Source organism: Corapipo altera, unplaced genomic scaffold (assembly GCF_003945725.1).
Source record: "Corapipo altera isolate COAL_440 unplaced genomic scaffold, ASM394572v1 53, whole genome shotgun sequence".
Classification (NCBI taxonomy): Eukaryota; Metazoa; Chordata; class Aves; order Passeriformes; family Pipridae; genus Corapipo; species Corapipo altera.
This window is the reverse complement of record NW_020884900.1, coordinates 8,532,535-8,545,228: the sequence shown is the minus strand read 5'-3', so window position 1 is coordinate 8,545,228 and position 12,694 is coordinate 8,532,535. Positions and strand designations below refer to the sequence as shown.

The window sequence follows — 12,694 nt, the reverse complement described above, 5'->3', positions numbered from 1 at the left end:
GAGAAGGTGGGAGTGTTTTTATGAGATATATATATATATCAAAGTTGTTGGGTGTTTTTTAATTCTCACATACATTATTTGGAGATACCTATCAGTTACCTTTTTTCTAAGAGAGAAAGATAGTAATTACCCATTGTGGCTGTAAAAAAGGCAGTGGTTTATTAATCAAGTTTTCAGCACTTTTCTATAGAAGGATAAGGCATGGGTTACCTTTAGCAGGTGATCAGAATATACAGTCAAAAATCCATCTTCTACAATGGTACAGCTGGTACAGCTGCCTCCTATTAATCTTGTGGTAAGCCTGACAGAAATCAAACTCAGAAATTGAAGAAGAAGGGATTTTGCTGCAAGGCACAAGTGCATGCAGTTAATTTAATTATTTCAGGAAGCCATGTATACTTTGTTCATTTCAAACCAAAATGCATAATGGTTGTATCTTTCAACTGCTTTTTGTACAATTAATTACAAGATGTTCTTGGCTTGCCTGGGTATCTGATAGGAATAGTATGGTTGATCTTTGCTGAGTCAATTCTTTTCCTTCCCATAAATCTTAAAGACTGTTATGGGAGGATTTTTTTAGTAGGCTCTTTGTTATAGGAAACTCTACAGGGTGGCATTCTGTGCAGCTCATTTATTTGATATGTATGTGAGAACATTTGAGACCATAAGTGCACTTACTAATGTGCAGATGGCACTCAGCTGTCCTTCCTATCACACCGGAAGGTTTAATCTCTTCTTTCTTGTAGAACCAGATCACTTGGTAGGCTAAAAGGCAAGTTGGACCAACCTTAATGGAGATAAAACGGAATTTGTGCAGATGGGGGGATGTTCCTGATGATGATTGCTGACAGGGCAAATGCTCTCTCTGTTCTAAAGAAGTATGATATTTTCATCTGGCAAAAACAGTATGTTCTTCTGACTTTCTGTACCTCTTTCAGTGTTATCAACTTTCCTGCACAGGCCATTGAAATTTCTCATTCTATTCTAAAATCTGTGCAGAAGAGATCAACCAGGGAAACCTAAAAGTTGTCATGGTGGCCATGATTTTCTAAAACATCTAAATGAAAAGGGAAACCTAAATGAAAAGTGAAATAACTTGAACATATAAGACCTTTTTAAGGCCCTCCATATTGCCGTGAGGAAGGCTGAGAACTGCTGGAAGCACGGCAAATCATTGTTAAATGTATCTCAGTTCTTGAACTGACTCTTGTTTTGGATATCTAGTCAATTTTGAGCTAGAGCCATAAGCAATGTGTTTATATATATATTAAAAATCAAGAAAGGAATTACTAGAGTTTGAGGAAAAGCATGACAGAACAGGAAGCCCTTTTCCTACCTGGCCCATTCCTCCATTGCAAATAATCAGTTGATGATATGTGCAATGAACAAAGAATTCACTGCATGAAAAACTGCAGCCTCCCGCAGTTATTGCTTTCCTCACGCTTCCTGCCAGAACAAGGGAATAGAAAGCTTTCAATTTGATGTTGATGTTATTTCCTTGAGTGGTTTTGTTAAAGTGCTGAACGTACAGTTTGTTTGCTAGCAACCTTTGGATTTACGAGTTGGCAGTCCTGGAGATGTTACTGTTTGTCATGCATTTTCCTCCCGATTTCCCTTCTTTATCCTCCTGCCTTCAAACCTTTTTAAAGTCTTCGCATTGCTGATACTGGCTCTGATGCTAACTGGTAGTAATAGAGTGCTGTGCAGCTGTGGCACTGTAGCTTCCCTCTGGATAATGCTGACCGCAGACTTAGCAGCATGTGCCAGCTCAGCACATCTTGATAACTCATAATCCCTACCATAGGTTTTTATAGTTTGTCTGGTCTACTGTAAATCTCTAACTCACTGTCATCGACAGAGCTCCTGACCTGATTCATAGGCACCAGGAATTAAGCTCCTGTCACACTCTGTTAGAAGATGACACCATTTATGCTGTGATATTATACAAACAAAAATAGATGCTCTTGAATATAGTGAATCATGGAACAGTGTCAAAGGTCATGCTATTATTTTGAATCTTGTTAATTAAGCCAAGTAAGTAAAAAGAAGGAGAAAAAAAAAGAAAATACAGAAAAATAAACCCATGCACTAGCCAGCATGCTGAAGTACAGGCAGGTTAACTTATCTTTTCTACCAACATCAGTAATTTGGGGCAATTCAGTGTGTGATAAGAAAAACATGTATATTACTAAAAAGAAATAGTTCTGTTGGGGTTTTTCCCATCTGTCTTGCTGTGAATGTATAAGATAGTCCTCAGTCCTGTGGCAGTTTGCACTGGTTCTCAGCCACAGGAAGATTCTGTCCCTCTAAGGAAAAAGGACCTTGAAAGAATTAAAAAAAAGAAAGAAAGAAAGAAATTAAATCACTTCTGACGCTTTGACACAGCAGAAATTATATAGGTTGTGCTGTAAAAAGGAGCCCAGTCCAATTCTGTCTACTTCCTCATTAAAGATCAATTTGTCTGGTAATGAGGACTCTAGACACGGTACCAAAATACCAGAATTTTATTCTAGATCAAACCCTAGCTTTTTATGGGACTTTTGTACTGACGCTTCACTTGTGCTTTTGATTTTTACTGCATCATTTTTAAGTCTGGCCCATTCCTAGCATAAGGTCCCAGGAGACTGCTCACTGCAAGCTGGCCTAGTGGATCTCTGATTGCAGGTGGAGAAGCAGGATGCTGCAATAAAATGAACTTGATCTTTCGTGGCTCTAAATAAGACTGAATGATCAAGTTGCTTTGAAAAAAAAATGTAAAAGTGCATGACCTAACTTTTATTCAATCATTCAAAACTTTTTGGCCTTGTAACACAAATATAGACATTTTCAGTGGAGAAAGTAAAGTGTTTTGAATAGATGCGGGATATAATAAGACCTTGATCTTCATAGAAATATTTTTGTATTTTTAGCTATCATATTTGCCAACATGAAACAATTTGATAATTAGTAGGTTTCTTGATGTGGTGGTTTGGGCTTGGCTCCGGGGGAAACCAACCATCTTCAGCTCCGGGGGAAAAGAATGAGTGAACACACGACACTTGATTTTGTAAGACTAACTAAACAATTTCTTGGTATACAAACATGATTCAATGAAAGAGACCTTGCTTGAGGGAGTACAAGTTTCTTTCTGAGAATTACACAGATTCCTAGTTTGCATTTTTTGGTAAACGGAGATGAAACTGTAACTGCTCCTCCAGCTGTATTTTCCTGAAAAAATATGTCTGATTGACCCAGTTATCACAAGATGCTCAGAAATGTATTATTATTTCAGGCAGCTCCCAATCCCCCTAACTCAATTGTCTTCATGATCAAATTTCCAAATTGTGAAAATCTGATGAGTAAAAATATGTGAAATTGCAAAATGATCACAGAGAGATGGAATAATATTGTATTTGTAAGAGAGGAAACTGCACAAAGACCAAGTTACACTACATCTGTTGACGGTAACTCTTTTGACTATATAAGTAGCTGTCATCTGGAAACTGGTTTGTGAAGCAAGTTAGTTATTTTAGTTCATGTGCAGAGGAGCTGGCAGAGAAGGGAACAAATACCTCACGGTACTACCTATTCTCCTTCAGGCAAGTTCAGTGTAATCAGTAAGGACTGAACGGGCCCACACAAGCTCCTTGGAAGACTTTTCCCCTTTTGGCTGTGATAGAAGGACACTGGCACACAGAACAGTGAGCACTGTGTCTTCCCCTGTCTATTGTGTTGTCAGTCTAGGATTTCAGTTCCTACGGATGATGATTTAGCTTCTTTCATTCTTATTAAGTTCACTTGAGAAGGTTTAGTTTGCACTTTGAATTGTAGAGGTATATCTTGTCATTAAAATAACTTTACTGAAAATTTGGCCCCATTTGACCTCTTAGATATATTTTTCCTCTAATAGTGTCAAGATTAGATGATGTAGCATTTTAATTTGTCATAGATATGGCCTGACAATATCTATAAAATCAAAACACTTAACAGCATAATTCAGTATTCTAATTCAGTGGCTTATCTGTGCTGTGATATGTATGATCTATAGCACTTCTATCTGTATCTCTAAGGCAATCTGGTGCCAACTGACGGTGCTAAGGGGACATGGAAGGAAAGACAGCCACTTCTCTGGTATGCATTTCTTCTAGCCTTAGGATACAGCAGACCTCTGTGTGAACTCTCTAGTGCTCTGACTGCACTGATCAGAAAGAAGATCCAGCAGTTCCTCACCCCAAAGCCATGCTGAATTTGCTACAGGTTGCTTATTCCAGGGCAGTCAGGGATAACCTGACTGCTGCAAGGGTACCATTGCCTGGATTCTTGGGTAGCCATGTTTCATGTCTTGATAGCAAAATTCCTCAGATTGGATTCCTCTAGCACTGACAAATGTGGGATTTCTAATATATCTCCACAGAAGGATAAATCTCAGTTTCTCTAGAAATCTGCTGATAAGGATTGTGCCTCTGCTTGGATCTTTTGAGTTCCCTGCAGGAATGACCAACCTATTGGGACAGGATGGGACAAAAATGTAGATAATTTGTACCTTGTTGTATCCACAATCCTAAACCATTTTAGCCATAACACAGGCAACTGTTAGAATTGATAGATACTGATTTCTTCAATAGAAAATGCCTATGGACTACTTGTTAGCCTGATGCATGTCGGCTGGCTAAGTGCTAAAGCTCTATCACTACTTTAGCAACATCATTGCATGTCTTGCATGTCTTATCTTTATTGTAGAAACAAATTAATGAAAATTATATAGATTAAGGAAGGTAATAATCAGATCCAGTTCTCTTCTGTAATAGAGAAGCTATCCAACAATGATAATTTCCAAATTCCAGTGTATTTTTCTGTGCTTTCTAATTTGATATTTCAGTGTGCTGTCAAGTGAAATTAATTGCAACTAATTAAAAATGATCTAGTTAGGACAACTGGACAATAGTGCCCTGGAGATTGCTTCATTCCCAGAGGTTTTAGTGACTTGCTGCTGCACTGGTTCAAGTCTTCAGAAGGGTGCTATACATCATAATGTCATTTTACATTGTTATTTCTCTGAAAGCAGCAATTTAAAAGAGTCTCCAGTGAACCTTGAGCAACTTTGCACTAAAAAGAAAAATGTTACTGTTCAAGATCTGTAAAATATAAAATATAGATTCAAAGAAATCACTTGACGTGAATAGTAACTTTAAATTTGTGCCATTATTTGCATGTAATATGTAATGTTGTAGTAAAAGGCTAACAAAGCATTTAGGCTCATTGATTTTTCTGCACCTTTGTTCAAACTAGGTCAAAACCAATGTTGGTCTTATTTTATCACACACTTTTCTCTCACATTTGAGACCTATGTCCTAAAGTGATATAACACAGTTCAAGCCCACAACATATTGTGGCCTACAACTTCTATTTAGAGAAAAGCAATACTCTTGTTTTGGTTTAAATTACCCTAACCAAGCAGCTGGCTAATGTGAACTAAACTTCATAATATACTGAGGTCCCATTTTTTAGTAACTTGGGTGAACTGAGGGCTTAATGGAATAAGGCTTGCTTTCATGTTAGGGTGAAAGCCGGTTATTTAAAGAATTATGAAAATGAACATTGTAACCAGTGCAAACGTGTTATCATGGCTAAACAGCTCATTTGATATTCTGCCTCACCACTATAAGCAGAAACATAGAGCCTACTAAAATTAGATTTTGTCCCAAGTCCCAAAGCTACAAATCTTCCTGTCTCTGCAACCCGTACTTAGCAAACTTTATTCTGTGAAGAAATAGAGATGCAGAATTGGGGATCAGTATAGTTCTCAAAGAGGAAAAACATAAGTGAGAGGCTATTTTTAGACAGTGATGAGGTTTTTAAACAAACCATATATTGTCCTGACATTTCACATCATTTCTCCACTGTGAAACGTGTTCTATCATAGAAACCACCTTTTTTTTGTAGTGTGTGATCCTTCCTCCCACTACAGCATATCTGGAACATCATCTCCTCCCAACACATTTTGCTTTTCTTAATTTATCTGATTTCTGAACAGGACCATCAATCAGTCTTTGAATAGGTTTGATTCAACACTGTGTTATTTCATTTTTACACAGCCATAATAGCACAAAAATCAATGGAGTTGTACTGACATACAAATGGAGTAATGTATTGGCAGATCAGACCTATTGAATCTGTTTTGCTCACAAGACCATTAAAATTGGTTTTAAAAAACTTCAGCAGTGAGATAAGCAGTTTGTTTTTATACATATAATTCATCCTGTGTTCTGATATTTGTGCTCATACTAATGGGAAAGTGAGGGGATTCTTGGCTTTCTTGTCAAGAAACTTTTGAAGAAAGTGTGTATTTCTTTGTATTTTTTTGTACAGCAGTAATCTCTGTCTCTTCAACAGACTGGGAACTGATCACATATATTAATGGATAAACTACAGAACCAAAAAAGCAGAGGCAAAATGCTGGTCCCACTACAGTCAGTTGGAGTTTTACCTCCAACTTTGCTGGAATTATGAATTTATCCTAGGGATCTTCTTTCTTTATTTGTCCTAACTCAGCCACACTAACCACCATACAGAAGTACATGATTCCATGTAAGCATGGCATTATTATCTTCTTCATTAAATCAACACAAATCTCAGTATTTCTCTGGGACTATCCCAATATCTTCTTGCTAAATGCAAAGTGAGATTAAGCAGACTTTACTTGCAGTATGTTCTGTGCATGCTGAAACTCAGGCTTTGGCAGGCTTCAAGAGAGAGGGTTCCAGAGAGAGTCAGTAGGAATGTTTTGTCCATCAAGATGTTTGAATCGGACAGTAAAAGCACTCCAGGCAGTTGTAAGTTATAACCACTAAAAGATACAGAAAAAGGCAGTCTCAGAGATAACTGAATCTGAAACCATATACTTTTGTTGGAAGATAACTCATGTCACTGCTGCTGCAGTTGGTTTTTAAAAAGTAATCTTTTTCTATTCAAGGTGGGGAAGAAAATCTCTAAAACAAAAAAATGACTGGGTGAGACTTAAAGAAGCCTCACATGCATTAGCCTTTATTTTGTTGATAGATATGGTTTGCTCAGAGTGCTGGTAAGAGATCATAGAGTTAAAGGGGGAATGAGTACTCTCTCTCTCTGCTTCTCTCTCCTCCTGTCCTCCTTGTCCTCTTCCTCCCTTCCCCATTTTTTCTTCCCCCCCCACCTCTCTCTCTCTCTGTTCAAATTTTGAACTTGATTCAGGCTGTGGTCTGATGTTCACTGCAGAAACTGCTTTCCTAGCTTAAGACAAAACTCCTGCTGGTTTAACCTCTTCCCTTGCCAAAGGTTATTGGCCCCACAGCACTGCAAGACTGAGTGGATTACTTCTAACAGTCTTCTATGGTAGGTTGAACTGCCTTGGCTGACTTTCCAATGAAGTGGGTGAGGATCACTCATGTGCCCACTCTGCTTGCTTTGCAGGATGCTGTGGAGGGCAGCACAAAGCTAGAGGCCCAGCCACCTCTGCTGTGAATACCTGAATGCATCCTTAGTATGATCCTAAGGAAAATGAACAATTTTTAAGTGTAGTTTATTACTAAGGTCTCTTTGTGACACTACTTCCATGCCCATCCTGAAAGAACGGCTCAGGATCTCCTTGATTTTAACCCACTCTATCTGGCTGTCTCTGATGGAAGAGGTAGTGGGGGGAAAAACTCTAAAAAATTAAATCTCTCAGACCTAGCTCCCAAATACTGAACTTAAGGGGAGTTTAGCTGAATAAAGATAGCACAGCTTGATTTGTATTATGATGTTTCAGAATGTCTTATGGTATTTCAGAGTCATTAAGATAAGTCATTAGAATAGTTTTACATAATTTTGTATACTACATATTCCAATGTAGAGACAGACACACGGAGATTGGATAGTCAGTATATATGAGACATTTCTGTAAATTTAATTAATAAAAATAATAGCAAAATGGTAGCACAGAGTCCTGTTCTTTCAACTTCTCAGTGTAAACCTTCTGGTTTTGTATTCTGGCAAACCAGTAAACAGAAATCTGGTTTTTGCAAACATTTTAAGGGCTCTGTTCCATGAACTACAACACCTGGTGTATCTCAGCTCTCAGTGTAATTTAAACAAACAGGCCATGTAACACATCTCTCTCTCAGTCAAATAAAGCAGACTTGGTGTGCTGCCAATTCTGCTCTCATTTATTTGCTAACCCCGGGTTTTATTTATTCCCTGAATCATCAAACACATTGCAGAGAGTGACGGGAGCAGACAATATTACATCAAATAGCTATATAATAATGTAAATAAAATATGGTAAATCATCAGGTACATTATTTGCCTGTTTTTAATTGCCCCAGTTCATTTTGTGCACTTGAACCAAAAGTATAGTAAATGAAAAAGCTTTTTATGCTGAGCAAAGTTAGAAAGAATATACCCATTGGATACTGATGTCCTGTTATTTAGATTAAGTGAAAAATACCTTTAACAAAAAAATACACCTGGATGTAATACAAAATATCCCACAAAATTTGTTTGTTTATTATTGTCTGTGACAGAATCTCTGACTTCAATGACTCAGGGATCAGCCCAGTACTGCCTGGCTGTGCGATACTGTCCTGTAAACAGTAACGGATGTGAGGATCTGTGAAATGCTGGAATGTTTTCCAGTGTTGAGTTACAGTAACTGAGAGGATTTCTGCGATCAGAGGAAGAGAGGAATGAAGAGGGAAAGAGGGGATGAAAGCAATATTTTGAAGTTAAGAAGTGTGAAGGAGATCACTCTTGGTTCCCACAGGGGCAAATAGTTTATGGTCAACAAACCATTGTGTGGATTAGATATGCAGAACAAGTGTGTAGGTGACAAAGCCTTGCGTTTGTTTAAGGTTTCTGTTTTAATAAGATTTGTCTAGCAAAGGTCTAGCCCAACTTTACATCAGATTGTTTTCCACTAGAGAGTTGACTTAAACCCTCACCAGATGAAGGGTAGGAGCTGACAGGTCAGTTGCTTCTAAAGCTAACTATCAAAAAAGAGGAATTACAATATTTATATGTGTAGTATGCTGTTGAAATACATTTCTGAAAACTGATTCCAAGAAGAGTCTTCAAGAGCAATACACAAATAATGAAGAGAAATTGATGGCCTGAAGACTTTTGTGTACAGTTTATGACTATAAAGTTCACCAAACACTCACTTTCTTCTGTTTATTAGTTGGCTGGTCCTGATAGGTTAACATGGGAAGAGAAAACTCTGCAGTACTTACAGTTGTGCCTTGACCACGTAATTGGAAAAGTAAATGGTTTCCCTATGATCAGAGTTGCAATCTGTGCCAAAATGACTGAACTCCATTCAAAAACCCCTTCTCATGAGTCATTTTGTGGCAATGCTTGTTAAGAGATGGCAAAATACCAGGAATAAAATGATCAGCACACCTCAGGCTGCTAATAGTAACAAAAAAAGCTTTTCCTACTATGAAGCCAGCTCCTCTCTAGAGTCTTCACACTTACACAAGCTTCCTATGCAAGAGTAAGTCAGATTCAGGCCACTCTTTTTTTTTTCTTTAAAAATGTACATCAAGATCCCGATTGATTTATCTCCTGTCCTAAAATGTAAAGGAGTGCTTAAGTTTCCAGTTTGTTAGCTAGTCCCAGTTTCCTTTAGCATATTTCCCTTAGAGAAAGAATGTCTGCAATATTTTGCATCTGAAAAAGAATGAATGGCAAGGCATGGTTGCAAAGGCTGGAATTCAAGAATCATTGGCCTCACTACTGAAAGCCATGAATCACTGGCTTGACTGTTCCAGGTCCAGCTCTGGACACCCCTCTGCCTCCTAAACCCATCACAATATATTAATTTGTACTGCAGCTACTCATGCATTGTGCAATACATTCTTTATTGCTCTCTTCTATTCATGCATTGTGCTCAAAAGACACTGCAGATTTTTTCCTGATTTTCTAAAAAAGCAGCAGAGGGCTATGATTCCTCTTAAATTTGAATCGAGTACATGTTAGAGAAAACAATTATTTCTCATCTTCAGAGTAACAGTTAGTTCTCCAGCATTTCAATAGCCATACTGAGTAGGAGAGTATATCCCTTTATTTCTGAGGATTTAGTTCCTTCCTCTATTATGTGGGCTGGGCGAAGAGCATGGCCCTAAGTAGTCTTCATGTGATTTATTCTACATTGACAACCACTTAAGTGGAGGCAAAGCTAGACCCAAAAGGCACAAAGTGATGAAAGCTGGAACTGAAAAATAGCATGACAGTCAAAATTACTGTTTCACACAGCCCTTGCTCTGACCATGTTAGAAAACTCTTGGTCTAAAAGGATCCCAAAAAGCCCTCTGGAAACCCAATCCCATGACTTATATGCTCTCCTTAAAGGCTTTTTTCTTTCCCTCTACAAAATGACATTGAAAAAAGCCTTGTGGACTTCACTACTTGCTGTAATTTGACAGCTTTTAGTCAAAATATTTTCCATTTACAAGGGAAGGACTTATATCCCAAACAAAGTTGAATGCACTAACATCTGCAAGTCAGACTGAGCTGGTTGTGGTTGGGTCATAGGCTAGATGGTCCCATAGAAGTGGAACACCTCCATGGCAGGAGATGGGAAGGGGTATGGAGGAGATGTACTACTCCAGGAACTTCATGATGAATTAACACTGGTGGCTCAGACCGTGTTTCCCAGGGACTCCCAAGAGTTGAGATGTCTCTTAATGAACCAAGGCTTTTGTGTTTGCCTAGTTCACTAGACTGGGTGAAAGACTGAAAAGGCAATGCCAGTGCATTACCTGCTGCAGGGGAAGACAGGAGGAACTGATTCTGGTCGCTAGGTATGCTATGATTGTTCAAAAGCAAACAGGAACAAAGCACTACCCTTTCCTTCCCAGCAGCAACCCTATGTTGATTCATAAAGGCCAGATGCTATCTGATCTTCCCACTGGGATTCGGTTAAGAATGCAGAGCCAGAACGCTCAAGTTCCCTCTGAGTATTATATAAAACCAAAAGTTAACTGAGCTGCTAAGAGGAGCATATATCACACACATAAATAAAACTTGTTTGATGACAAAGGCATTGCTTTGATGGTTGTTTTTCAGAGTAGAATTTCACATTAAAATGAAGAGCTAGGGAATGTCCCTATAAGCTCAAAAGTGTTTTTAAGATAGCTATTGCTAATCCATTGAAGCCAATCAGTTTGTGTATTCAAGACCCTTTTATAATCCAAGCGGTACTAAAAAAGTGTTTCCAGAGTTTTCCAGCTCCACTGTCGACAGCTCAGAAATGGGTCATCATGCATGTGCTTTCATAATCTTCTTTGTGTATGAAGATTCAATAATAAACTGATTTTTTTTTTCCTCTGGCATTCAGAATGAAGGAAAAAAAAGGAAAAAAACCAAGGAGCACAGATAGGCCTTTTCTAAAATAAAAAATCAAAAGTAATTCACCTTATTGCAAAAGTTGGATAACACTACAAAAACCTGAGTTATTTCTATCTTGTGTTATCTTTACTGAGCCTTAAATTAACCGAAAGGATCCCTGTGCTTGCATGATTTATCTCTGACTATATTGTAGGAGAAAGAAAACTTTGAAAGGAGACTTTAAAGTCAAGAGTGCAATAAACTTTTTTATTGTTTTATGTTTTTATAATACAGGTTTAACAAAGGATGTATTTTCTTTACTCTTCAGTCTGGATTTCTCTCTTTCAGTGTGAGAAGATTAAACCTGAAAGACTGTGTGTTGAAGTCCATGCTTATATCACTGTTAAGCTTGCAAATGGGAAAATGAGAGAGGCTACTTTTGTCACTCATGAGCTACATGTATTTTGTATATACAGCAAGTATAAAAAAGGTGTTTTCTCATTTCCTTAGATCTAAGTTCTGATCTGGTACTGCTCCTCTTGTTACTGTGCATAACATACTTCTGTCTCTCTAAATTAGAAGCTCTACCGTCAGTTGGGATGAAAATGAAGGTGTCAGCTACAAAGTTAGGGTTTTCATCTATGTGACCCAACAGTGGCAGTGTAGATTACTTATGAAAAGGTGATTTGAAGAAATTATGTGGATCATAAAGAAAGAACCAATTTTTCATTGCATAAGTGCATAAACTTACTATACTTTACATACCAAATGGCCAAAAGGAAAATCAGCTGTCAGGAGTTTTTTGCTGTGATGTTCATAAGGTCTCTCTTGCCTTGATATCTTTGTTGAACTAATGCTACCATGCCACTAATTACATGTTTGAGGCATATTCCACTGGGAGAAGGGTGTATGTTTCAATGTATTAATGGCATTATATATTGAGCTCTGCATATCTAGCTTATGTTACTCCCAGGGCTTCTTAGTGATTTTTTTTATAATAATATAAATTCTTCATATATTCTAACTAATGCTTCAACCTGCATCCTTTACATTGACTATTAAAAGTGTTCTAGATTTCAAACAATGTAATAACCAATAACTTATTCTATGCTGGTTAATGAGCAAGTAATGATTATTTTTTTCACTACCTATTACAAACCTGAGCCGAGTTCAAACACTGGAGAGAAATTGGGGCCTACATATCCAGTGCTGCATATTCCGCCAACATTGTCACCAGTGCATCATGGTAGTAAAATGCTAACTCCATTTTCTGTTACTTTGAATGTCCTTCAGCATACATTTACACGCAGGAGAATCCATCCTTCTCTACCGGTCACTGGTAGATACCCCACATCTTCTAGTTGGCTTTTAT

At 37.8% G+C, this 12,694-nt stretch overlaps 1 long non-coding RNA gene across 1 annotated transcript in view; it reads left to right on the top strand.

Annotated features, from left to right (window-relative positions):
* Positions 1-11,791, top strand: part of LOC113950137 — an 81,336-nt gene extending 69,545 nt beyond the window's left edge. The window contains exon 3 of the long non-coding RNA XR_003528675.1: positions 11,617-11,791. This is a non-coding gene — a long non-coding RNA (uncharacterized LOC113950137). The remainder of the gene's footprint in view (positions 1-11,616) is intronic.
* The last annotated feature ends 903 nt before the right edge of the window (positions 11,792-12,694 follow it).